Source organism: Ixodes scapularis, unplaced genomic scaffold (assembly GCF_016920785.2).
Source record: "Ixodes scapularis isolate PalLabHiFi unplaced genomic scaffold, ASM1692078v2 PGA_scaffold3__209_contigs__length_174095766, whole genome shotgun sequence".
Classification (NCBI taxonomy): Eukaryota; Metazoa; Arthropoda; class Arachnida; order Ixodida; family Ixodidae; genus Ixodes; species Ixodes scapularis.
In genome coordinates this window covers 138,557,753-138,585,221 of record NW_024609868.1, presented here as the reverse complement: position 1 = coordinate 138,585,221, position 27,469 = coordinate 138,557,753, and the positions used below count along the sequence as shown (strand labels likewise).

Sequence of the window (27,469 nt, the reverse complement as noted above, 5' to 3'; positions counted from 1 at the left end):
TTGATCTGGGAGCATCTGGGAGCTGGCGTTATGCTCCCAGATCAAAGAGGTGTCTGCTTCATTACAGTTCCAACCATTCTAAAGTGGTTACAAGAGGTATACATTTTCCTGTCTCTGCACATCCTTGGAAAAGTCTTGTCTACACAGGATTGTAGAGGGTTTTACATCTCAGGTCAATAGGCTGAAGAAGGGGGATATCCATCAGCGCTCCTCACAGGAGTGGGTGAATCAGTGCTTGAAAAGCTTCGGGGGACTAGTGTGGCCCAGAGAAGTGCCAGCCTGGAGAGAGACCGGTAGTGGTGCCCCACGTACACAAGGTCCGCCACAGGATTAAGAAGGTGGCGGAGAGACACCAAGTCCCGGTTTTTTTCTCCGCTCCCAAGAAACTGAAGAGGTTGTATGGCAGAATTGATAGGGGAGCAGCATACGCATCGCGATGTGAAAGGTAGCATAAAAAGCAGTTCGTAGCGTGCGAAGTGGGAATTGTGTATAGCAGCGGTTCTCAGCCATTCGTGTTTCGCGGATCCCTTGTGGATCGGCGGATATGATGGAGCACCCCGTTTGTGGTGGGGGCAAGGGAAAGGTTTAGGGTAATTGGGATAATGAGTTAATAAATTAATAATGCTTAGGGATGATTTAAAGTAGACTTCTGTGATTGGCATACACACGAGAAAACTCACCCGGAAATTGAATTGTTTCATCTCAATATTGTCACGGATGACGAGGTGACAAACAAAGAATAACTGCGGAGGCGGAAACGTTCAATGCGGCGCACTTGTGTCCAAAAACAAAAAGGAAACATAAGATAACAACAGAGCGTCCCGGGCGTCGAAGTCGACGTAACAACAGAATCAAACACTCTAAAAAAAAAAAAGAAGTAGACAAGTGTCGACTCGACTCTCTCTGGAGAGTATCCGGGCTGTCGCAAACCACACTCTTTATGGAGAGTAACGGTTACTCTTCAACGACGAGAGTAAGTTTAACTCTCCCACGCGAGTGTTAATTTAACTCTTCTATTGAGAGTCACGCCAATACTTTTGCGAAATGCAAGACTAGTCTTTTGATGTGTAAGTGCGAGAGTTTATCTCACTCCTCTGTGTAGAGCAACAATAAATCCATAAGAAGTGTTTGATGAGAAATAATATCACTCATTAGTGTAGAGGTACTATAACTAGGGTTCGGAGTTTTCGGTTTAAACCGATAAAAACCGATAAAAGTACGCCAAATTGATTTTTGACAATTCGGTTGTTACCGAAAAAGGTCAGTTTGTAGGTTCAGCGTTTTAGGTTTAAACCGATAAAAGTACATCTAATCCGTTTTCTAAAATTCGGTTATAACCAAGAAAGGTTCGTTTCTTAGGGCCGCGTCGAGGTGGGTGGGGGAGGGGAGAGAGGGCTTTGCAAAGTTCGACATTGTGTGACGTCTTCGTACTTGCCCTCTTCCAAGGTTCAACATGCAACTAAAGAGGTCTTGGATTGGCTTTCGTGGGACATCTGTGTCCTTTCTGTCATCGGGCTTAGTTAGTCAAGTCCCTGTTCTTAAAAAAATTTGGGTGTCATGCACTGCAGAAGACATCGAGGAAAGCCGTTGATACCTTCTTATCACCCTCTCTCAAACTTCCCTGTGGTTAAAAAAATAAATACAATAGATTTTGTTTTGCCATTTCACTGGTTTCTGTACGGTCATCACCTCAGACGGTCACGCCGTCAGAATGGGAAGGAAAAAGAAGCGTGCTGAAGATTATGCCCGCGAATTCAACGATTTTGAAGTGTGTCCTGACCGAAGTTGTAGCGAAGACCACGCATATATATATATGCCGTTATTCTTTGAGTGATAATCTGATCCCGTGTCCGATGGTGTTTCTCTCATGTTCACCGAAAACCAAACGGTAAATTTTTTTGAGAATAAATATACACCAAAAAAAAACCGAAAATCAAATTTTAAAATAAACACCGAAAAAAGTACGCCGAATTTTGAAAAAATAAAAACCGAAAACGCGGAACCCTAACTATAACTCTATCAGAAGTGCTGCCTAAACTCCTTGTTCACGAGTTAAGGATGCTCTCCAGGCAGAGTTATCTTCACTCCTTCGTTTAGAGTAACTTCAAATCTAATATTAGAGGGTTGTCTGAACTCTGTATTCTAGAGTATGTGTACTCATCAGGAAAAGGTACCTTCACTATATCGTGAAGAGTAACTAGAACTCCATTAGAAGTGTTGCCTAAACTCTGTATTTAAAAGTTAAGCATACTCTCCCGGAAGATTTCATTTCCCCTGTTTGTATAGAGTAACTAGAACTCCATTCAAAGTGCCGTCTAAACTCTGTATTAAAGAGTTAAAAAAACTTTCCAGGAGGAGTTGATTTCTCTTGTGCAGAGAAACTACAACTCCGCCAGAAGTGTTGCTTAAACTCTGTATTAAAGAACTAAGCTTTCGCTCCAGGAAGAGTTGATATAACCAGTTTGTGGAGAGTAAATAGTACTCCATTAGAAGTGTTGCCTACACTCCGTACTAAAATGTTAAGTATGCTCTCTAGCAAGGGTTAATGTCCAATAACAGTACACTTGAGCAGTTTGTGTGACCCCTTCTCAGAGAGTGCTTAACTCTCCGAGAAGTGTTAACAGAGTTAATTACCCTACACAAAGAATTGTGTAAAATACAGCCCCGTTTGAAGTGTTACCTAAACTCTGTATAAAATAATTAAACGCACTCTAGAGGGGGGCGTCACACAACTCCGCTAAGGTATACTGTTATATGTTGATTTTGTTGTGCTGTTGAGCGGAAGTTAACCCAGTAAAAATAATGTGTACGCCTGAAAGCCGAATTAAAGTGGAAATGTAAAATCGATGATTTGCTGGTCAAAAGTTTGCTGGAAAAAATTATTAAACACTACTGGCAGGTAGCATTTCTAGCCTGTTGATCTGCGACCACTGTAAGTTTCTTGTTGCAACTATTTTATGGAATTTCAATAACTCCCTTGACTTCCCTGTAATCTGAATTACTTCTGGTCTTGTTGAGGGAGCTGTTTCATACAACTAGGGACAACTCAAGTATTTTGCAATAAAGAGTAACCCTAAAATCTAAAAGTGGATGTGTATATGTTCACAAAGGGATGGTTGTATAGGAAATGTGGAACTGCAGCTCTAAAATGACATAAAAGATGGAGCATGGGCGTGTTCAGAGGCTATAGGCTCTCAGGAAAAGGCAGCATTGAAAGAATAAAAACAGTTGGATGCAGCTCAGTAAACAAACATTTTAATTTTCGCAAATATAAAAAAGGCACATAAATTCGCTCTGTCTAACAAGTTTCTAACTTTGGGATTAGATCCAAAGCCAAGATGTACCTTATAGTGTACTTCAAACCAATCAAGTGCCCAATCACTGCAAGTGAACGGCTTGCTTTTGGACGGTAAGGAATGTCATGAACCCACTACAGTGGAAGAACGAGCGCTGTACCAGCGAGAGTATCCGTCACCTCAAAAGAGTGACCCTACAACACCACATTTGTTACACTTGAGTCCTCGTCGATCCGCATACCGGATACGTCGCTTGGTCTTATCCGTGCTCCTGTGAAGAATGAATACTTAAATGTAGACTCAGCAATTTTAAAGGGGTACAAAAAATAAATGTTTGCACTTTTATTTCTTTGTCTAGATGTGGTCCATGTTGTACCGGCCGCCCAGAAACACTAGCTTAGACTAGTGTTTCTGGACCGCGGGTAGAGTAATTAAGAAAACAATTTTAAAACAAATGAACAGATTTCAAAATTTCCTCTGGTGGCAGTCTGCGATATTCATACTTTTCGTCGTGCTGATCGCAGCGGGTTAGCCCCCTTGAGTGCGCTTCTCCTCAAGCACAGTTGCGTTGCGGAGAAGCAATACCCGCAAAGCAAACTCAGCGATTTCGCGACTCGCTTCGCCGCATCGCAGGCGTGCGCTTAGGAAAAAAACACACCTTCAAAGTAGTATGGTGCACGCGCGCTGTGATTGTTGATATTACACTGCAGCAAAATCTGCGAAATGTAGCTGTGGCTATTATGCAAGTGTACATGTTAGGCAGCGATGTTCTAAAAACCTAAATTCATTATTTGTGTTTTGAGACTTTTTTTTTTTAATTCAGAACTTAAGAAAATAAATTTATATAGGAAGATTTATAAATCCCCTGAATTTGGTAGGGCTAAGCTCTTTTATAGGTTTAATTTTATGTCAAATCTGCCATTTATTTGCCATACCAATATAGGTGCCGGACGTTCTGAGGCTACGGTCTATAAATATAAAGCTCATGAGTGGGCAATTAGGAACAACGTCCCTGAGTCCAGCTGAATTTTTATTTAAAGTCCGACGACCAGACTCAAGAGATTCTGCAAAACACACGATCCCCCCCCCCCCCCCCCCTTTCGCGAGGAGCAAAAAGGCAACGGTGGACAGGGTAGTAAGGGTGAGAGAAGAAGGCGAGGGAAAAGTGGAAAGCGCGAACTGGTCGGCGGTCTTTAAGCATGGTAAAAGTGTAGTAAAAGGCATGGAGAAAGGTACAAATATTCTTCAATATTCAGTTCAAATATATTCGGCCAAGACCATTAAACACATTAAATTTGCTTTGAACCAAAAAAAAAAACATTGTTTGCACATGCCTAACGAAGAGTAATCGTTTTTTTGTGCGAACGGTGCTCACATCAATCGCAATGAAAAGATAGCGCTACTCGTTGTGATAAGTTAGAGTAGCTATGTGCTCCGCTTAGCTGCTCTGTGGACAGCAGCAGGTCGAATACGAGCGAGAACAGTGTGAGACGCACTCAACACAAAAGTGTCCGTTTTATGACGGACTCACTGTGATAAGAACTCTCTGCAAAGTAGTCAAAAAAATTCTTACGTCAAACACAGGCCGAAGATTCCACGGTACTCTTAATAGGTTAATTGAGACATCTTCAAAATCGCCGGCGTATGATTGTTAATTAAATAAATAGATATCTGTACAGGCCAAATCCTCTTTAGGCATAACACTTTAGTCTCCCAATGCTCCAACAACTGCAGTTTTTTCTACGGGCTAACTTTCGAAGAGATTGTATAAAACTTCCTGACATGAAAGCTCAAAATTGTCTGCTCCAAAAGTGTGAATCTCAGCTCCAAACCCCGTATTTCCCTGCTACATTAAAAATAAAATTGAACCACACTTGTCCGTGTCTGCTAGCTTGTGATTGTCCCTTGTATCGCGCGCAAAAAAACTTCTAGACTGCAGCATGAACCAATTAGGCCAACAACAAGTTTTAATTGAACCACATCCCTTTCTTCCTTTCATTTGTGTGCAGTGGCAGCCATAAGGGGAGGCATTTATTTATAACAGGATATCCCGAATAACAGGATATCCCGAACCAGTGGCATCAGAATAAGGGGGCAAGGGTAGGGGACAGTTGCCCCCCCCTCCCTCCCCCGCCCTTTTCTGCCTGACATTTGAAACAATTGTAGCAGAAAATATGGGAGAGGGGGACCTTCCAAACAGTACCAACTCAGCTGGACCCTGCCCATAGCGGTGAAATACATACCTAGTCTGGCCTGGGAGGTAGCGTGAATGCAATTTCTTAACATCTGCATTTGTCCAAGTGGCACACAATATGTTATGAATAATTTAAAAGAGAATTCTCCAGCCACAAAACCGTAAAAAGAAGTCCCGACGTTTCAAAGCCTGCTTCGTTCCTTCAGAGGTGACTATAGGTCGTATGGCGGTAGTCACAGCTTCAACCTCTGCGTCTTTCTAAATGAGGAAACATTATTTGCTCTTTTTAGGTAAGCGGTATTTTGACCACTGTTCTTGTAACGTGACGTAGGCCTTGCACGTGCACAGACGGTAAGGCACCAAGGGGCCTGTTGATATATTTATGTCAGAACTGCTGGAGCCCCCGCTATACATTCGTGTTCATTTTATACATTTAGCAAGGGTGACAGCGGCTCCCCGCCTTTGTCTGCTCTCTCCATTGAAGACCAAAGAAAGTCAGGGCTGAAATCTTAAGAGATTGGAAGAAGTTCCATATCATACCTTCTCGACAAGACAAGCAGCAGAGTCCTTTAAGAGGGCTGCAAGGCTCTTGACGACCTCCATGGCAGGAGCTGCAAGAACAATAGTCTACCTTGTTTAGTGAACAAAATTTATCACCAGCAGTCTTAGTGTAATCAATCAATTGCTTATATGCAGTAGATATCTCTAGCTGTTGTGAAAAAGTTTCTGAATGCTGCTGGTAACTCTCGAGGACACCAGCTTAATTACGCTGTCCGCTTCCACTAAAACTATGAAGTGACTCAGTAGTTCATAGAAGTGACGTTTTATCGTCTTTATCTTTAAATGGAATATTTGGATGTATATGAAGCAGAGGACAAATGTTTAGGTCTATGTTCCATGTAATAGATTCCCGTATACAACTTAGCTTTCATTTTCTTTAAAACCAAGGGCTAAACTGGGCAAGATATAATAACATAAATAAAATTTAGGGGTTCACATGCCAAACCAACGAAGGGCATCTGGCACGCACCAGCAGGGGACTGAGGGTTTATTTAGGCCAGTTGGGGATGGACGTGTCTTTTCCGCTCTAAGCCGGTCATCAAACTGCAGAGGCCAAGTAACCTATAAGTGTCAGGTGGATTCGGAATCAATAAATAAAAAAAAATATAATTTGTCCTCCTTATATTTATATTATCACGGAAGGATAATGCAAACAACGGTGACGGTGCTCAGAAGTCAGGGGGCTGCAGGCTCCAGGGGGGGAACTCAGATCTTCCTTCAATTTTGACGGGTGGTCTGTGACTCTACTTCAACGCTTCAATAGTCCTTCAGAAACAAATATGACACTGGGATTTAGCCATGTCAATTTGATCTGCAAATACAGTACAACCAGGTTTGGCACAACCGAGGTCGATTTAGTGTACATCGAGAAGGAGCTTTATCTCCTCAACCTCTCCCCTAATTTTCTTTCCGAGATCCCCCCCCCCCCCCACACTTATAAAAGGCTTGAAAGGAATCCTGATCTGACATTTGGATTTCAAGGGATGCTAAAAACTCCAAAACGTCACTCATGCAGCAATATCTTGAAAGGATGATCATATCTTTGAAAAGCAAAGGCACGATTGAGCTCCAATTCTCTCTTCGCTTCACGTCACCACCTTGAAATGCCCTCAACTGCCCGAGCTCGGACAGGGCGTGCAGCAAGGAGGTCACGTGAAGCTCAGAGGAAGCGAGAGTCATTACGCTCTATTGTGCCGCTCTTTAAATGTTGCAGCATCCCGCCTCGCAATCCTGCCTTGTTTGGTGAAATCCGGATTTCGATTCAGCATTGTTTGAAGCCTTGAAACACTAAAGAATGAAGCCCATAGGAATGGACACACACAGACACGACAGTTCTTTCACATGAAAGAACTTTCCTGTCTGTGTGTCTCTCTATGTGTTTTATTCTTTCATATTTCAAGTCATCTGTGCCAACCGGCTCTGTGTTCATGTTCCTTTAAGCGCTAGGTGACACTTGTCGAGTTGAATAAATTAGTATAAGTAGAACTGATTCTGAGAAAAAAAAAATTAAATACAAATATGAAGTGCCGGCAAAAGGTGTCTGCTGTTTACGAGAAAGAGATTAGAGCTGCCTCCACTGCAGCCAGAAAGCAAGAATGCTTTATTGTTTTTCCCAGGCTCTGGTTCTGACATTTAAAAATCGTTGGCGTAATGGGCTTTTGATACCCGTAATAAGTGTGTGAAGTCTTGGTCATGCTAACAAAGCTGAAGGGCACAGAATGTGTGCGCGCAAAGATTAGCAAACATTGGCATATGATGTGTGTCTGCGGTTGTGTAAGCTTTACATGGTAGGACGTTATGCTTTGCGCGGTAGATGTTAAGCTTTGCGTGATGTTGTGTTATGCTCTATGTGGTACCGTATGCTTTTAAATTGTAGTGTGCAGTATGTAGTAAGAAATACATAAATTGCAGTGTGCAAAATCCGATGAGTCTAAAACTGCAGACACACATCCTATGTTGCTTTTGCCAATATTTGTGCAGATATTTAATTACTTATCTATTTCAAATACTGCCAACACTCGCATGTTTCTTTGCATCCGTACCCTTCAGCGTTTTCCGCGCGACCAAGGCTTTGCAAATGTTCTGTATGCCCGCATACATTCGGCATTCGACTGCCTTGTAGGAGCCACAGCAATGCAACCTTCTACTCTTGCTGCTCTTTATATAGGCTGAGAATATGGGAGCCCCGTAATAGAATTTACCGCATATGGTTATAACTAAGTATCAGGCCCCATGTGCCTTGATTTAACATATACATATGACGTCATACATATTCCATCTGTTGAAACATATGTTGCCACCAATATGTGAGCTGCACTTGGATATCAATCTCTTGATCCCTATTACTTAATTAGCTGTGAATGGTCGAACGTTACATTAGAGTCTAGCGTTACTGATTTGTTTATATGAGCCAGCCGTAAAACAATTTATGTGTTGCAAACAAAAATCACTGTCAAAGGGGAAGGCAAAGTAGAATAAACTCAATGAAGAAAGGAAAGCCGAAAACGAATGCATATCAATTTGATTCAAGGAAGCAGAGTTGCTCAGATGTAATGAGAGATCTAAAACAATAAGAAAAAAGTAAAAAAGGGGAAAGTGTCATTTTTGTAAATAGGGAGATCGTAATACTGCCTGCCGATCTTTCTGACACAGAAATTTCAGACATGCCCTATAATTCTGGCTTTTCTTATAGAACCATCCCACACGCCATAAAGTTATTGTAGAACATTGACTGAAATTCCGCACTTCATACATCTTTTTTTTTTTTACATAAACTTCATCATTTCTTGCATCTACACCTACAATACCGCTGCCTGGAGCTCAAGCCTGCCATGTCGGTTGTTTTAATTTTGACTTGTAGCCTTGATACCCCATCCTATGTAAGAAAAAAGCTGGATGGAGGCTATAGTCAGATGTTCCAGTTCCTCTAGAGCAAACATGACCACCGCTTGTCCGTATCTCTGTTCCTTTTTATGCGCTTGTGTTTCTGTTGTGTTTCCAAGAATCGCTGCATGCCGGTCTTCACATGTCCTTCTAGTGCGAGTGCTTTTTCCAGATAAGGTTAGTAGCAGAGTGAACTCATCGGCTAAATGTCAGCTCCAGACGGTTAAAATGGTGCCAACGTCATGGTGATAGAACCCAGAGGAAGCAGGCAAAAGACGACACATGCGCAAGAAGGTCTCGAGGCTTTTCTTGTAAGTGCCATATTTTGCCCGTGGTTTCAGGGTTTTCTCACTATGTTTAATTTCTGTCAACTCGCTTATGTTCATCTTTCCTGCATGCTGCAACGAAGGCCTCAGCAAAGTCCGTTACTGCAATCATCAAACAAGTTGAGAGTGACCAATATAAAGCGGACGCTGCGCGGGAACATAATATTGACATCAAACAAGTGATAAGTGGCCAATACCAAGCGGAGGTTACGCAGCAATTTAATATTTTGGTTGAAAGGAACTTTTTTTTTACCCTTTCAAGGTACCTTTCTAATGTGAAACATTGGTTGGCTACTGTAAACCTGTGAACAATTGGCACTGTCAGTACAGGCACATAATTACTAACCCAATTTTGAATTTAAAAGTATGCAAAGATATGCCACCTTGTGTACAAGTTTCTATTAACATATGCAGGATACCTACAGCTCTGCGTCAAAGTGGCAGCTCCTGTCCCGTGCTTGTTTTCCTCAGCACATGTTGCACCTTGTCTCCTTTGCTTTCGAAGAACTTGGGTACTTCCACCTCAACATGAATTCCAGTTATCCTGAAGCATTCGCTCAGGACCTGTGAAGTACCCATACAAACAGATCAATTATAGGTAACCCTCTACATTTTTTTTATACTTTATTATTATCCAGCAAACCTCCAAATGTTGCGAATATTATCTTATTGATATAAGTGGCTGCTGGTTTGTTATTTGTTCACTAAAGGTAAAGATCAATGGTGTTGATACTATGCCACAGTAAATAAAAGTAAACACAAGAGCTGGGACTATGCCATGAGTACCGTAGCCTCTTGTCGTTGCTGTTAGTAAATTGTTATTCTTTCATTTGCGTCAAGCTATTTAAATAGTTCAGGAATCAAAACGAACTAAAAGATAAACGATTTTTCTGAAATATTCAATAAACATTTAGAAACACTGTAGTTGTTTTGGCAACCAGGATCAGTTTTTACCTAGCCCACCTTGATGTTGACAAGATTCGATCATATTCTAATATCTTAATATTAGTCAGTGAGCAGGAAGCTGTCTACTGTCGACCTATACTGAAATCCTTTCGATGCTGTTGATTAGAAAAAGTAGTCAGTTGACACCTGCATTTTTTTCAGTACTGCCATGTATATGTAAGTCTTTAAGAGCCGCATGACTGATGTGTGGCTACTTATACATCATAACTAAGGTTTAGTGCTTTGTGGGTACATTTTCTGTGAAATTCTGAGGGTGTTTTTCTGAGTTTATTTTTATAAAAAAAATTCTGAGTTTGTCAGAGTTTATTTCAACTAAGTGCCAAGCATAACATCCAAACATGTTTACTACAAATAAATAATAGTCGGTCTAATCAAAGTGTTTCTCTTCCCAAAAGGTCTCTTCACTGTCAGAGGTTGCGCAAAAATGCACAATAATGCCTGTGACAGTGCAGGGGGTAATCATATCAAAAGTTTAGATGCGAAAACACAGAACCCTAATCAGAATCAAGCCAGCGGCTTGAAAAATAAATAAATAATCGATTCAATAAATTGATGTTTTAAAAAAGAGAGCCTTAAATAAAAACTATGGATTTCACAAAACAGGGCAGGAGCACGAAGTAAGGTTGCCTTGTTCTGGGCAGATACCGGTCATGCCCCCCCCCTTTTTTTATACGCCCCTATCTACTGGGTACGGCATCACATTGTTAGTAAACATGAGAGTAGTGGCCCGACACGAGTGTTTTGTGAAGACGAGAACCGTATTCCACAATCAACGGCGATCGAGCATATAGAGTCGTGTCGGTACCATCATCAAATAAATAAAAAAGGCTAAAGAATATTTGAGAAGGGCGAGAAAGCGACGTCTTTTCGATGGCGCCCTGGGCGACCGCCCAGATCGCCTACCCGTAGGGCCGGCCCTGGCCATATATTTTATAAGGGATTCGGGCATTGCCTTATAGCAAGTAATGCCTGCTTCCTCCCTTCCTACCCGCGAGCATTACCTGTGCTAAGGCAGCCGAGGACACACCATGGTGAGAAGTGAAGAGCATCAGCAAGGATCGTGACACCACATACTAGCCCTTTTCAAAAATATTGCTATCCGTTCGAGATATTTCTCTATGTACAAGTTATGTCTTTGTGTTTCTAGCAACCCATGAAGGCACTTTTACTGCCTTGTTTTGTGAAATCCAAATTTTTGTCCAGCATCACATTACACAGGCTTGCATCAGGCCTGCCAAGTTTTATATAATTGCCTGAAATAACTTCTTAATGTCATACATCTTCCTTCAGGTCCAGCGCAAGCTACATTTCCGAAACTTCATCCACCGTGCGCGGTTTCTCGAAGATCCATTCACGTCGTTTGCTGGATGTGCGGTTCATGGTATCAGAGATCAGTCCCTGTTTTCTTGTCTCAGCGGGTTTCCCCGTCTCTTTCTTGAGGAACTCCGTATGTGCTTCAATTGAAGCCTCGTCCTCCCCGATTGCATAGGATGGCAACTATAACGAAAAAGTTAAAATGCTTGAAGCTTGAAAAGCAGAATATTGATTAAGTTTTACCTTTATTCACTCACTAAGCAGTTTTGCTATGGGATGGTTTGCCGAGTCAGTGGTTTATATGTGGCATGCTATCGGTGACCGTGTTGTTGATTCCTTTCCATCATTCGCTTTCTCTTTTTGCATGTAACCAATTATTCGTTGGCACCTTTTTTGGTGCTCGTGAATTTGAGGAGCACGAGTGGATCCATCAATGATGGAACTCACAATGCATGATTGGGATACTTATTTAGATTAGATCCCAGAAACCCATGTTTAAAATCTCGTTTCTTTTTTTTTTGTAGTCACCCCATCAGCGCCCACCAAAAGTTCCCCTTTGGTGGGCGCTGATGAATTTGGCGAGCATTCCATGCTCGCCGAGTTCATTTAGGAATGAGTAAATGAGCTGTCCCCTCACGCACTGGCTCACCTTAACTTTGAATGTTAGCTAGTGTAAATACAAATTTAGTACCAGCTGACGGACTTTTATATCACGGACTGCTCCAACAGAAGTCATCAATCAAGATGAAAACTAAGGGGAAAACTGCCTCTGCCCATAGGGAAGCATAGGTCAAAGGTTCACCAACATGTATTCCTCAGACATTTCAAACCAGAAGTATGCCACATGAAACCACCTTAGGTGACACTGATTTGGCACAAGGTTTCTCACTGTAGATCTCCAAGACAATAAATCAGAATGTAGCACATTGCATATTTTTGATTGGAGGGTTACTGCTATGGCGAAGGTTCATGCCAGCCGTTGACATAGTAATCAAGAGTTTCCAACGACGTTTTAACGTAAAACTGGAAGTAAAAACGGCAAACATTGTGCCCCAAAATTACACTTAAGGTTTTTGAAATTCAGCTGCAATGAACTTCTGTGTCACCATGAATCAAGGTTTGTGATATCGGTCACTTGCAGGCATATCATGCTTTTACGATTCTTTTTTTTTCCTGCTGCTATGGGGATAGATTAGAAAACTTCAACCTCATAGAGGAAAAGAAGCAAAGCGTATGAAAAGACAAACATTCCAGTAAACAAAAACTTGGGATGTTGCAGGAAATTTGTGTAACTTACATTTAGTAAGACCAGCTTGCCTGCTCCTTTGCTTTTCTATGAATGTTAATTTGTAGACCAAATTTTTGTGCATTGTTCATGAGTGAAGGTTAAACTTTTGAGTGACACTCAAAATTATAATAAATTGGAACATCTGGAAAAGGTAGCCTTTTATAGGAATGTTAGCGAGTACTGGCACCTGCTCATGAGCAAAATACAAATGTGTGTTATACAAAAGTGAAGCTGGCAGCCATATTTTATCTAGAATTATAGCTGCGTCGTCAATGATAGCAAACAAAAATTCTGCTTACAGTTATTGCAACACAGCGCTGGATCAACCCACGTGCAGTGGTTCTGCTGGTGGAGCGGGCGACTTTAGCCCACTTTGCCCGCTCCTCCGTGATTTCTCTGATGTCTACCATCCTCTTCCGCTTGTTTTTTGTGATGTTCTTCAAGGCCTCCTTCCATGAGCCCTGAAAGTAGGAGCATAATCGAAATACGGTTTAGGGTACAAGAACTTCAATCCCCTTCAAAAATGTGGAAATTATGAGTGATTCCACATCAAAAAGCACTAATACGGCCCTACATATTTGGCTTTGCAAAATGTAGAATATTTTTTATGCAATTCTGTTTTAAACATGAGCTGCAACCGAAAAATGGGTTTCGACAGGCAACGTTGACAGAGGCGGCGGGGACATAACCAAACACGTGGTACAAGCCATCGCATGATTCTCCACATGGAGATGACACAGACAGCCGAGAGTGAGTGTCATCTGCTCTGCCCACGACGGCATCTGCGCCACTGCAGCCTTAACACTATGCCTAATCGGAAATAATGAATATGAATGAATATGACTATCTCGTAGGTATTAGTAGATGGTGAGGTTTGTTAAATAGCAGATAAATAAGCACAGAGTATGCAAAAAAGTGTAAACCAAGCATTTATATTGCAACAAAGGTAAAGCAGACGAAACTGAGAAGTATGGGGAGCACAATAGTGTATCCGTGTTCTGCTGATCATGTGGGCATCGCTGAGCCAACATTGGGAGGAGATGCTGCTGTTGTCAATGGAGCCGAGCTTCGTCCGGAGAAGTAAGAGCAAACAAAACATGGGTGTGTCGTAGTGGCTCAACGTTGGCTGCACCAACAGCGCAGTATTGACTGCGCTGTTGATTGCGCCTCTATTGTGCACTAGAATAGCAGTAGTAGATTTCAGCGACATGGCTCGTACCAAAGTTTGCTGGCCCGTTTCTTACAGGTTTAGATGGAAGTCGATTGACACTTCACGCTACATTGATCGTAATAATTATTTGACGTGTGGCTTTTTTAGATGATACTTAACAGGTCCAAATCATTTCTTCAACCAAGAAAATGAAGTGCAGTTACCCTTGAAAACATATACACAATCGGAATATTATTGTCATCACAACATCCTTTGTAAAAACCACAAATGCACTTACAGCGCCACAGCTTGGTAGATCCCCCAACTGCCGATACTTAAAGATAAGGTGCGTTGCAGCTTCACTGTACAAGTCCCGTTTTGCAGGATACCTGAAGAATCATATATGGTATTGCAAATTAAGAGGGTCAGCCAAATCCAACTATTTAGCATATATTGTCGAACAAGGCGACTTACAGGTCACACTTGCACAGGTCGGCGTGCAGACAGCGAATTATCCGTTGGCGCATCTGGTTGGATACTTTTCCTTTCTTGGGTTTTGCAATCATCTCTGTCAAGTCATTTGTGGACTCCGGCAAAGTGTATGCCGTTGCAAGTCCAGTGCACAGGGTTGGAAAGCTAAATCATGGCAATAGAAAAAAAGAATTCTTACATTACATTTGCCTGCACATATATAGTGTGTTACCTTTGTTCTGTGTAGGTGCATATTCATGCCAAAAAATTATAGCGGATGCTTTGATCAATATTTGAATCTAAATGCATCTACATCTCCTTGTCCTGACCATACTCACTAAGCTCCAATATTTCTCAACTTTTTCCTGCAAAGCAGCCACCTTGGCTGCAAGCTCCATATTGCAGTTCAGTAATAATGTAAGAATTGTGTGCTTGCAATCTAACAGAGAACTAAACAAGTTCTTAATCTTGCTACCTATATCACACAAAGCAAATAAAGAACATGCTTGACAGCAGAAAGTGGTGTCGCGGGCAGAGGAGCTAATGATGTCGAGGAAAGTACTTCAACAGGCTCTTTCACAAGCAGATTGAGCTTCTCATGCAATTTTATAGTGTAGTCTTGATCCACATCAAGATGTACCCCGTAGGTTGAATTATAAACCTGAAAAAATAACAGCATGTAAAACGTGAAAGATCTTGATACAGTGGCGTGGATTCACAGACTTCTTGGATTACTTAGCAGAGCATATCTCCCACAATATGCCACATTCTTTATATATCTTAAAGAGAATTAAAAACTTACAATTTGAGATGTGAAGATGTACTCGACTGCTCTAGCAAAACTCTCGTAATATAATTCTTAAAGGGGCGCTATGTTTTTGAAATGCTCGCCTTGTGTGAAACCGACACAAAAAGTCACCGGACAAGTGCTTACCACTTTTACCACGAACTCTGACAAGTGATCACACTTTTAGGATTGTACCTGAACAAAGGCTTTATGAGGGACAAGATTCTGGTCAACAATCTTTATTTGAGAACCGATTTTATGTTTCTAGGCGTCCCAAAGTATGACCATAAATTTTGAGATTTCACTATCATTTTACTGTGTTTAAGAACAATTGAAAAGCGAATTGAAGTAGGGCCAATTTCAAAAAGAGCACTTTATAAGCAACAACGATCACAAGTGCGTGACAACGTTGATATATAATTTATTCTACTTACAATTGCAACTCGAATAGATAACGTGAGTAGCGATTGCCGCTGGCTTAACTTAGAATATTTTAAACAGTGTGACAACAAGCCCGCACCGAAGTCACTACCTTAGGTTGCACCTGTGGCCTTTTGTTCAGCTTAATTTGCTGCACAACGCTGCATTTACCTTAGCTGAGTACAGAATCAAATTAGTAATTGATCTAAAACTAGATTGTGCTTGAATTGAACAATCCTACGTTACCCTGCTAGAGTCTTTTGCCTGGTGAGCCTCTGACCGGGTCTGTGGAAAAGCTGGCGAGATTTTTTCCGGAGAGCTTTTGCCCAGTTACCGCAAAATGCATATAGGTTTCTTTCATGTGACTTCAATTGCCAAAGTTGTTGTTCAGTGTTAGTGCAATGACACAAGCTTCTATGCTTTAAGGATTAAATGGTGTCAAAAGAGTCCTCCAAATGCTTCTCCTCGGCACTAGTCAGACAGCTCATAACAACAAAGTTGCAAATGGAAAGACCGATTGGTTGGGGCTAGTTTGTATATATCGATTAAAAGGTTGAAAGGCGCGAACTGAAACAGAACGAAAAACGACACACGTACGACACGGACAGGCGTCGTACGAGCGTCTTTTTTTTGTCCTGTTGCAGTTGGCGCCTTTTTAACATTTTGATGGAAGTACCAACAATTACTAATCAATAAAAGCAACCTAGAGAAAACTTTCAAACTAAGCAACAAAATTAAGGTGATGATGAACGCTCGTCTAACGCTCTTGTGTTAGTTTTGGCTGTAAACAAATTGTCTATAGACGGCAGCACGTGCTGCGCGCATAACAAATTCCTGCATGCAACTTAATGTTCGGATAAAAATTAGCAGAGCATCTACTGAACCTAGCACCAGAATCGAAGAGGCACTCACAGGGCAATAATATATATATATATATATATATATGCTTATTTAGTCATTTATTTATTTTCCGAAACAGTTAAATCACAATGCCTGGACATTGCCCTCAAGATTCAAAACTTGAGAAAAGAGTTCGTGAAGTAAAAAAACAATTTCTCAAAACCGAATTTGAAGGCCGCGCGCGATCCACGCCAGTGCAGTGGCGTCAAAGATTGAGTCTGTGGACATCGCACGTCTAGTTTCGGTTTCGCCACACGTTTAGTTTCGGTTTCGCCTCCGGCGTCTGGCAACTAGAGCCTGCTGAGGTATGCCGCCGGAGGGCGCGGGCGTTTGAGTAAACAGTTTCGAGTTACACTTTCGGGATCGGAGAGACACGCCCGCACCGGGGCCAACGCGCTCATCTATTGCTGTACCTTGTGTAGTCAAGTATAATAAATAGTTTTATGTAGCGGACATCTCCACTACATAATTGGTGACCCGGAGTTCCGGACAGCACACCTCGCTCACACGACCCCAAGCAACCACCGGTGAGCAAACATGACTTCCACCAACGGTTCCGCGGCTGACACGGCCGCCCAGGCACCGCTTTCCCCCACCGTCTCCACCGTCGCTCTCAAACTTCCGTGCTTCTGGCCGGCGGACCCAGCCCTCTGGTTCGCGCAAGTTGAAGCCCAATTTGCGACGAGACGTATAACCTCCCAACAAACGAAATTCCACCACGTAATCGCCGCCCTCAACCCAACGGAAGCGGCGGAGGTGCGCGACATCATACTCTCTCCCCCGGCCGACCAGCCTTTCGACCGGCTGAAACTCGAGCTCGTCCGCCGCACCACCCTCTCCGAGCAGAAGCGCCTGCAACAGCTCCTGACTGCGGAGGACCTGGGGGACCGAAAACCGTCCCAGTTACTCCGCGGGATGCGCCAGCTGCTCGGGGAGAAGGCTTCGACGGTCGACGACTCGCTCCTTCGGCAGTTGTTTTTGCAGCGCCTACCAGCTAATGTGTGCATGGTGTTGGCGGGTGCCGGAGACATGACGCTTGACGATCTCGCTGCCCTGGCGGATAGGGTAGTGGAAGTTGCGTCACCCAGCATCTCTGCCATCGACAGCTCGGTTCAAACGCTTCCAGCCTCAAACGAAGTAAAGAACCTGGTTTCCTTCACGGAATTCAGAGCCCTGCGCGACGAGGTCCAGCGCATCGCGCAGTCACTTGCAACCCTGGAAAAACCACGGCCGAGACGCCCTCGCTCCTTTTCTCGCCCTCGTGGGTCGTCGCGCGCGCCTGAGAGTACTGGAGTTTGCTGGTACCACCACCGCTTTGGCGACAACGCCACCAAGTGCGTCCTGCCCTGCGCTCAACAGGGAAACACCCGGGCCACGCACTGAAAGCGGCCGGTGCCCCTGGCCTCCCGGCGCGCCGCTTTTCTTCATCTTCCACCTGCCCAACTAGCCAAAATGAGCAGCGGGGGGAGCCTTCAATGAACAGTTCTCATAATAACAAAATTAATTTGAAGAGTGAACATTTCGTGCCATCCCAAGCGCAAATTCAACCTGGAAAATTGTCTCACATATCAGGAGTGCCTTCTCAACCACGCCTATTTTATGTTGTGGACAAAGTATCCAAGACCCGCTTTCAGGTGGACACAGGTGCAGAGGTTAGTGCAATCCCAGCTTCCCGTGTCGATCGTCTGAAGCGCCCAAGCTACAACTTGCAAGCTGTGAATGCTACAAAAATTGCAACGTACGGCCAGCGCTCTCAGACGATGGACATCGGTCTACGCCGAACTTTTCGCTGGGTTTTCTTGGTTGCCGACGTCAGTCACGCCATCCTCGGAGCTGATTTCCTCCGCCACTTCGGTCTTCTCGTTGACATGCGCAACACCCGGCTACGAGATGCCACAACGCTCCTGTCCGTGCACGGCATCGCAGAGGCCACGGGGGCGGTGACTTCAACACTACTTCGACCGCAAGTCAAGTCAGACTTCGAGGATTTGCTGCGTGAGTTTTCTTCCCTGACGTCTCCAGTGACCACAACTCGCCCCATAAAGCACAACATCACGCACCATATCATCACGTCGGGACCACCCGTTCATGCACGCCCTCGCCGACTACCACCTGAGCGACTGAACGTGGCTCGGCGAGAGTTCGAGCACATGCTTGAACTCGGAATCGTGCGACCGTCCTCCAGCCCATGGTCGTCCCCACTGCATATGGTCCCCAAGTCCACCCCTGGAGATTGGCGTCCTTGCGGTGACTACCGCTCCCTCAACCAAGTGACCCAACCAGACCGCTACCCTGTGCCCCACCTGCACGACTTCGTAGCCACTCTTCACGGAGCAACGGTGTTCTCTAAGGTGGACCATGTCAAAGCCTACCACCAAATACCAGTAGAAGAAGCTGACATCGCAAAAACGGCCATCACTACGCCGTTTGGGTTGTTTGAGTATACCCGGATGCCCTTCGGACTTCGGAACGCGTCGCAGACTTTCCAGAGGTTTACCGACGAGATAACACGGGGCCTGGATTTCTGCTACGCGTATGTCGATGACATTCTCGTCGCCAGCACTTCTGCTGAAGAACATGCAAAACATCTGCGACAACTCTTCGCTCGCCTCGAAGAATATGGTGTACTCATCAAACCAGACAAATGTCAGTTTGGTGCTAGTGAAATTAATTTTCTGGGACATCGCATCAACTCCGACGGTCTTCGCCCGCTCGGCGATAAGGTGCAAGCAATTCGGGATTACCCTCAGCCACTTAACAAACGAAAACTTCGGCAATTTCTGGGATTGATTAACTTCCACCGAAGATTCCTCCCAGGTTGCGCACGCACACTGCAGCCTCTGAACAATCTCCTGTCATCCCCGGGGCCGAACACCGCTCCGTTGGAGTGGACGGACCAGGCCCAGGCCTCGTTCGTGCAGATCAAGGAAGACCTGGCGGCAGCTGCGCTCCTCGTCCACCCTCAACCAGATGCAGCTACACGCCTCATGGTGGACGCATCTGATGGCGGCGTTGGCGCGGTGTTACAGCAGCTTGTTGGTGAGACTTGGCAGCCTCTGGCATTTTTCTCCAAGTCCCTGTCACCTGCGGAAACTCGCTACAGCACCTACGGACGCGAGCTGCTGGCAGTCTACATGGCGGTCAAGTACTTCCGCCACTTCTTAGAGGGACGGTCATTTCACATCATGACAGATCACAAGCCCCTGATCCACGCCTTCACCACCAAAACGGATGGGCTCTCCCCAAGAGAAGTTCGACATCTGGCGTTCATATCGGAGTTCTGCACCGACATCCGCCATATAAAGGGAACTGAAAACACCGCAGCTGACACTCTCTCACGCGCCAACGTGGGCAGCCTTTCGTCCGCTACTCCCATTGATTTTGACAAGATGGCAACGCTTCAGAAAGAAGATGAAGAGCTCAGAGATCTACGTGCTTCTTCAGCCACGCTAATTTTTCAAGACGTGCCCCTACCGACATGCACTCAGCTCCTCACATGCGACATTTCCACTGGCACCGCACGCCCGTTCGTGCCGAAGTCCTTTCGACGCTCAGTGTTCGACTCTCTGCATAACCACCGCCTATCACCCCGCAGCTAACGGCCTGGTGGAGCGGATGCACCGGCACCTGAAGGCATCAATCACCGCTTACGGCGAGCCCTCACTCTGGACCGAAGTGCTGCCACTCGTCCTCCTGGGCATGCGCACAACACTCAAGAGTGACCTGCAGTGCACCAGCGCTGAGTTGCTCTACGGCACTACCCTGCGGCTCCCCGGCCAATTCGTTGCAGCCAACATAGACGAGCAGCTTCCAGATCCCCTCCAGTACGTGTCACGCTTACCGACAATCATGGACAGCCTCCGTCCGACACCAACCCGTGCTAAACAGAGTCCTACCGTGTACCTGTTTAAGGAACTTGACACTTGTACCCATATATTCCTGCGCCGCGATGCTGTGAGAAAACCCCTCCAGCCGCCGTACGACGGCCCGTTTAAAGTCATTCGTCGTGGTACGAAACACTACACAATCGAAGTGCGCGGACGATCAGAAGTGGTTTCGGTGGATCGATTAAAGCCGGCTCACCTCGAGCATTCAATCACCACTCCAACTAGTGCGCCGGCGAGAAATTCTGCAGACTCTCCGACGACGCGTGGTGGACGAAGGGTTCGTCAACCCGTACGATTTGTGCCGTAACGATATGTGCATGTATTATTTTAATTTTTCAACATTTCTGGAAGGGGGAGTGGTGTGGACATCGCACGTCTAGTTTCGGTTTCGCCACACGTTTAGTTTCGGTTTCGCCTCCGGCGTCTGGCAACTAGAGCCTGCTGAGGTATGCCGCCGGAGGGCGCGGGCGTTTGAGTAAACAGTTTCGAGTTACACTTTCGGGATCGGAGAGACACGCCCGCACCGGGGCCAACGCGCTCATGTATTGCTGTACCTTGTGTAGTCAAGTATAATAAATAGTTTTATGTACCGGACATCTCCACTACAAGTCGTTTCTCTCACACCTGCTCACACCTCCGAACGCTCACGACCCCAAGTGGCTTTGCCGCAGGTGTCGTGTTCGCCCACGTCTCGTGATCAACGAGCTTTTCTCTGTGCGTGCAGCCTATTGGTGTGAGAAGACGACGCTTCACTTTCGAAATCGAAGTTCTTTTAGGCCCGCTTCAGACGGGGCAACTTTTCCAGCAATTTTGATGTTGCTGGCGGCTTGTTCTCTAGCTTTCCCTAGATCATATGAATTTCTGAGATCGGGTCCGGCTCGAAACGAACGAGCAACTCGAAGAACTCGGAGCCGTTTGAAGTGGCAGCAGACAATCAGGGACGCGATATTTTCATGTGAAACCCCTGTGGTGGTGATGATGACAGCTAAAGACTTGGTACTGGTTTGAAATCTATCGTTTTTGAAAATAAACCTGTTCAGAAAGATTAGTTTGTGTTCTCCAACGCCATTCAAAGATATAAAAAAAAAGTTTTAGCGCATAGCTGGGTGTCTAAATATTGCAAAAAAATTCAGAGTGAATAATGATGATAGCAAGTCGTAGCAATTCGGTCGCTGCGTGTGAACGCGGACGGCCGGTGTTGCGACGTCAAGTTGCTGGGTGAAATTGCTCCGTCTGATGCGGGCCTTAGGGCTCTTTCAGCGATCTCAACTTCTTTGAAACAACGTGAGGTCGAATAAAACTCGCAGGGGACTTTCGTAAGCGACGTGAGGGGCCACGTCGCGCCGGTTCTGCGTGAAAGGCTCCCCCGACGGTGTTACAACGGAAACTATGGTACACAGACACCAAACCCATTTGTTTTGACAGTTTCACGATTTCCTTTTCGAAGTGTGAGAGGTCGTCGGGCTTTTAAGAAAGAGAACTTCGTCCGATTCCCCTACTCACCCATAATACTCAGTCAGTGCTACATGCGTCGGGCACCGCCGTTTTTCTGAGGGACGGTAAAAAGGGCAGTGACTACTTCGACGTTTATAGGCAAAACATAAAAAAAAAAAAAATTTCAACGTCTTTGACGTCACTTTTGTAAAACGTAAAAATAGTGTCTTTATTATGGAGTTTTAAAATAGCGTACGCGAAAGCTTTGCGAACGCGAAGAGTAGCGTTGTCGCTACTTCGCTTGCGCCGAACGCGATCCTTGCGCTTTGCGAGCGCTATTTTTCGAAAATTGCGTGCGTACGCTAAGAGTCTTGGCGCTCCTCCAAGGAGGATTCGTGGTGAGAAGTTTTATAAAGCTGCTTTGAACACAGTTAAAAAAATGGCCGCTCCGAGGACCATGGCTCAAGTGTGACGGACAGGAGCGAAGGGCTGCACAGAGCTGCGATGAAACTGCTGCGCACATCGCGGTGGCGAAGATTTTCATCGAAACACACGCGCTGCCCGCCGCGCGTGTGTTGAAAGGTTGCGTAGGTTCTTTATATTTTGACTCAGGTTTCTACAACTCCATAAATTGCCCACGCTTTACTCGTTAAGTGGGTCGTGCGCCTTACTTTTGGGATAAAAATTTCGCGAATAAAGGTTTGGGGACTTCTAGGGGCACTGCAGCCAGCAGACGAGTCGGTGGCCTCCGAAATTTTGTTGTTGTTAGAACGTTCTTTATTGCCCTGTTTTATATAATATATGTATACTTATATATATATATCTATATACATACACACACATATACCATACACACATATAATGCACCAAGAAATTCTACATCAGAGATAGTTTCCAACTGCTCACTCGGGGTACTTGGGTGCGACTGCGAGGAGGTGACGAATGCGTTGGTCTTCCGCAGGCATTTGAGCTCTTCCGCCTGCTTTCCTCCTCGCCACGCAAAAATAGAGAGCATGAGCACTTGCGACGAATCTTCGCCGGTGGCGTCCGCTATTAAATTGCAAACGCACCCCATGGCTTGAGATGGACCCTGTAAGGTTCCGGAACCTTTTTTTTTTTTTTTTTTTGTGTCCTGACTTCGTTTGGAGGCCCTGCGCGAACGATTTTGTGGGAGACGTGTGGGGTTCAGTAGGGGATGTTTACGACCTTTGGAAGGGAGAAGTTTGTGCACGCGGTGGGGAGCCGTCTTTGTGGTGTGGGTGTCTCGTTACTCGGAAACAGGCCCCGGCGCGGCGGACCGCGGCGCGTTCCGCGCCCCGCTCGGCTGCCTGCAGCTGGGGAGGCTCCGCGGTTAAGTGTTTTTCTCTAGTGGTCGACCAGTGCCACCGCTTGGAGTTGTTGCTTGGAGAGTCGTTTGTCGCTTCCCATTGACAAGTGCCGGTCGCTTTCCTAGAAGTGTCTCGGGCGCTGTGCTTTGTCTGTCGGCACCTGTCCCTCCAGCCGGTGTTCGGAGTGCCAGGGGTGATTTGTCGTGTCTGAGGGCCAGACTCGTCTGCGCCTCCTACGCCTGGCGCCGTCTGGCCCTGGGCTCGGAGCGCCGGATGAGAATGTTGACCTCCATGGTAAAACGGGAAAGAGGGACAGGTTGCTCTCGATAAGAGCACAGGCGTGACAAAGCAGGGGGTCTTTGATTCGGTACCGTTGGAGAGAAAGAAGCCGCTCTCTAACGGCGGCCAAGTCCGGGGCTCGGGTTGTCGATGTTTGTATTTCTGTAACTCGTATTCTAAATTCTCTTTCATCAAACTGTTGCAACGAAGTATTTGCGAAAACAGTTGTCTGGCCCGAACTGCTACACCACCGCCACCGTCCAACGCAAGCCATCCTCCTGCACACTATCGAGGAGGAAACACCGTCTACAACTTGTCGAGAACATTACTGACCCTCTCTACAATAAGGCTCTAACAATTTCCATCGCGTATCGCACCCCCCTTTCGACGTCGGGGGCATCCTCGCGATCGCGTTTTTCAATGCGGGACGACACTACAGTAGGGTTGGAAAATCCAGCAACGTGGGCAACGCTCACCGGCAACTTGATGCTGCTTTAGATCATGCCTCGGCGGCTGCGGGAGCGCTCGTGCTGCAAGAGGGTTTGTCAATGTTACACTCTCGCCCTTGGGCAGCCTTTGCGGTGAGAGTTCAAGCGCGGAAATCACGATTTTGCAGCGAACTATGATTTCACAGCGGTAGCTGTAAAATCAAAAAGATTTGTGAATCTGTGCTTTGTGGGAGCTTTCGCTGCCGAGAGCATGCGCTCACTTGGAAGCTACCAAACAATAAGAAGTTGAGTATACTGCCTCTCACCTTAGCACGAACCAAAAGCAATGACAGTGCAAGCGCGAGACGGCCTTGACTACCTGACACCCTCGCTGCACATGCTCGTGCAGCCGAGGCGCCACACAATGCAATTAGCTCGCGTTTTTGGCACGTGCAGTCAACTATAAATCGTGCTAAGGTGATACAAGTAGATCGTGTTTTCGGGCAAGGCTCTTTGTAACGGGGCAGGAGGAGCTCTTGCTGCGCGCTGCAACTTTGAATCACGCGCTAGCGTGCGCACGAAGTGGTAACAGGCCTCTGAAAATAATCTAAGATACAACATGCAGCTGTAGTGCGGATAAAGCTACGAGCTCGAGCCAAGAGAACAAGAAATAAACTTAGCGGCCAGGGCCGGACTAACGCTAATGAGGACCCGGTGAAGGGGGTGCAGCCTCACCTGTTTGTAGTTGCTGCGATATCTATGTTCTCACTCAAAACAAACGTAAACTCAAATACTTTACGAGGGGGAATACAGGACACTCCCCGCGAATACAATGGCCTCGGGGACGACAGCTTTTGCGCACTTTGAATGGGTGGACGTGTCACGGCATAGCGGTTTTCCCCTTTATGATCGGGTGATGAGTAGCGCCATTTCTCGGTGAGGAATATTTTACTATCGGCCAAACTCTTTCAGTGTGTGCACGCTGTTCGGTTGCGGCGGCGTAGGTCGTCTGTGGAATTTAAAAACCTGCGGACACTTTATTGGTGATTCATTTAAAGGGAACATATATCTAGGATGAGCTCTATATCTACGTTCTGTTATATAAACCGCACGCGTGTAGTTCGATCAGCGAGCATCGAATTTGTACGGGCGGTTTTGAAAGCTGCTCTAATAAATGTGGTTAATCGTAATCGCACTTCAAAGCAGTGCGGAGCAACTAATATTAAAGAACTGTGTCGACACGAGAAGCACGTTTAGCAGGCACAGCATATATTGTCATATACTGCACCGCAAAGTATTTGCTACTTTGATTTTCGCTAAAGCGCCTGAGAAGGCACCTTGAGTAAACGACCCCATTTTTGCGAGCTCGGTATATCGGGAATTTTCCGAAGTGCTGGTTTCGGCAATGTCTGGCTGGCGCAAAATTCTGATATCAGGGGTGGGGTTCTGTGTTTTAGATATGAGATTATTTAACAAAGTGATATATTTCTCGCTATTTTCAAATTGCGAATAGATGGTGCCTTGCAGCAGCCCAAGGAAACAAAAAAAAATATTCAGAAATGTGGGAATCATTTTTTTATTACTTCGTGGATATTCAACATTTTTTCTAATATATCATGCTGGCATTGAACAAAGTTGGTTTGGATTAATTAAGTATTTCTACAATGATAAATGAAATGCGAACTCAGATTTCACTCATAAATGTCATTCGAAATTTTTTTGTTGAAAGAGAAATTAATTGCACATTGAACAAATATGTACAGCTTTGCATTCAGCAAACACAGATCTTGTGTTATTGTCTGTTTACACAGACAATAACACTTTGTACAAATATATACAGCTCAGCATTCAATAAACACGGATCATCTATATGTTTTACACACATTTTGAATAAGGTAGGTCAGCGTGAGAAACGCGACGCCGCAGTTGTTTACTTACGTGATTTGATCTGTAGGGAACCGAAATAATTACAGGTTTTCGCCCTGAAAGGTTCGCTTCCTGCAGTGGAAAACGGAGCACACTGTCCCTCCTGCCATCTTCACTGACTGTTTACAGCGTCGAACGCGTCATACTTAGTGCACTACAACAGGATACTGTAGCGTGTCATCCGCAGAGAAGGGCGCTGGCATCAACATGCTGTGACAGGTCGCTCCCGGCCTAGCACGGCGCCCGCGTGATCGCCCGCCCGCGTTTGGCATCGTCGGTGACGCATATTGGTCGCGTGTTTTTGCGGGAGGAGAAAATGGGAGAGGAGGGGAGGGAAAATAGGGACAGGGACATACCCAAATTATCCCGCGCCACCAGGGGAGGAATGGGCGCGGCCATCGCTCCGTATAATGCAAATTAGCGGAGTGTCCTGTATTTCCCCTAGTAAAGAATGTGGTAAACATCGCGAAAACCGGTGACAGACGTCCTCCTCAATCCGGTGTTTCAGTTTCGCGCACCCGTTCAAGGCAGAACAAACTTGAGAAGATAAAGGACTCGACACTCCTACGAGGTGAGGACCCCGACGAGGACGACGAGGCGACGAGGCTTCGAGGCGCCTGCAGGAGCAGCGCCCTTTCTCATGCAGCCTCGCGCTCAAAAAGAGAGAGAGAAAACGACGGCTCGCTCGGTGGGAGCCATGCTCGCAGCATAAAGGAGACAGAGCCTGGGGTATTTAGTCGCCGCCGCAGTCGCACAAGAAGGAGCGAGGGAGAATACCGGAGCCGCCGGAGCCAAACAGTGGAGGCAGCGCCGATCCACTTTCCCCTGGAGTAATCGGCCCCGACGCGAGCAAACCGGCCTTGGGACCTGCCCTTGGAGACCCTTGTCAACCTTCTTCCTCACTTTTCGGGGACCGTCACATAGGCTTCCAACTTCGACAGCACTCAACGAAAAAAAAAAAAAATATTGCACGGTTTTTTCGGATGATGCGGTAGTTGAATGTACACATACTCGTTGTTCGTAGAAGTAATGTTGTAAATTACGTTCCTATCTCCTTGCGCGCGACCAAAGCCGAATCTACTAGCCGAGCATGGAAGCCTGGAACGGTGCCCGCACTGCACCAGCCCGCGTGCAAAATCATGAACGCACACAGAGCTTGGGGCTCGTGCTTTATTTTAGACTTCGCTCGCAAGTTGTTACTCTAGTTTTACTTCAGAGTGAAATTTAGAAAGCTACTTTAGCCAAGAGCGAAGTTTCTAAACATTCGCGCTATGCACATGAAAAAAAAAATGTCTAGGGAGAGTGCAGTTTAGACTCAGAAATTACCTTTCAATGTCGCGAAAATCGTGCTTAATCACAATACTTTTCGTATACGGCATTTTGTAAAGCCTCGGACCACTATAGTGTTGATTATTAAAATCTCGCAACACATTGATGACTCGATGGAAACGACCAAACAGAAAATTATAGCAGGAAATGGTAGCGCTTACCTGTACCAGCAGGGCAGGTGTCGCAAGGCCTCTGAAGTTTGATTGAAGGAGTGCATTTTGAGCGTCCCTCAAGTTGCAAATGCCGTTCACAATGATCACTTTCTTCTTTCGTCCATGGATTCCGAGGCGCTCGACGCTCAT

The 27,469-nt window shown here is 45.5% G+C and overlaps 1 pseudogene; it reads right to left on the bottom strand.

Moving 5' to 3' along the window:
* Window positions 1–3,298: 3,298 nt before the first annotated feature.
* LOC115321329 lies at window positions 3,299–27,469 on the bottom strand (annotated as a pseudogene).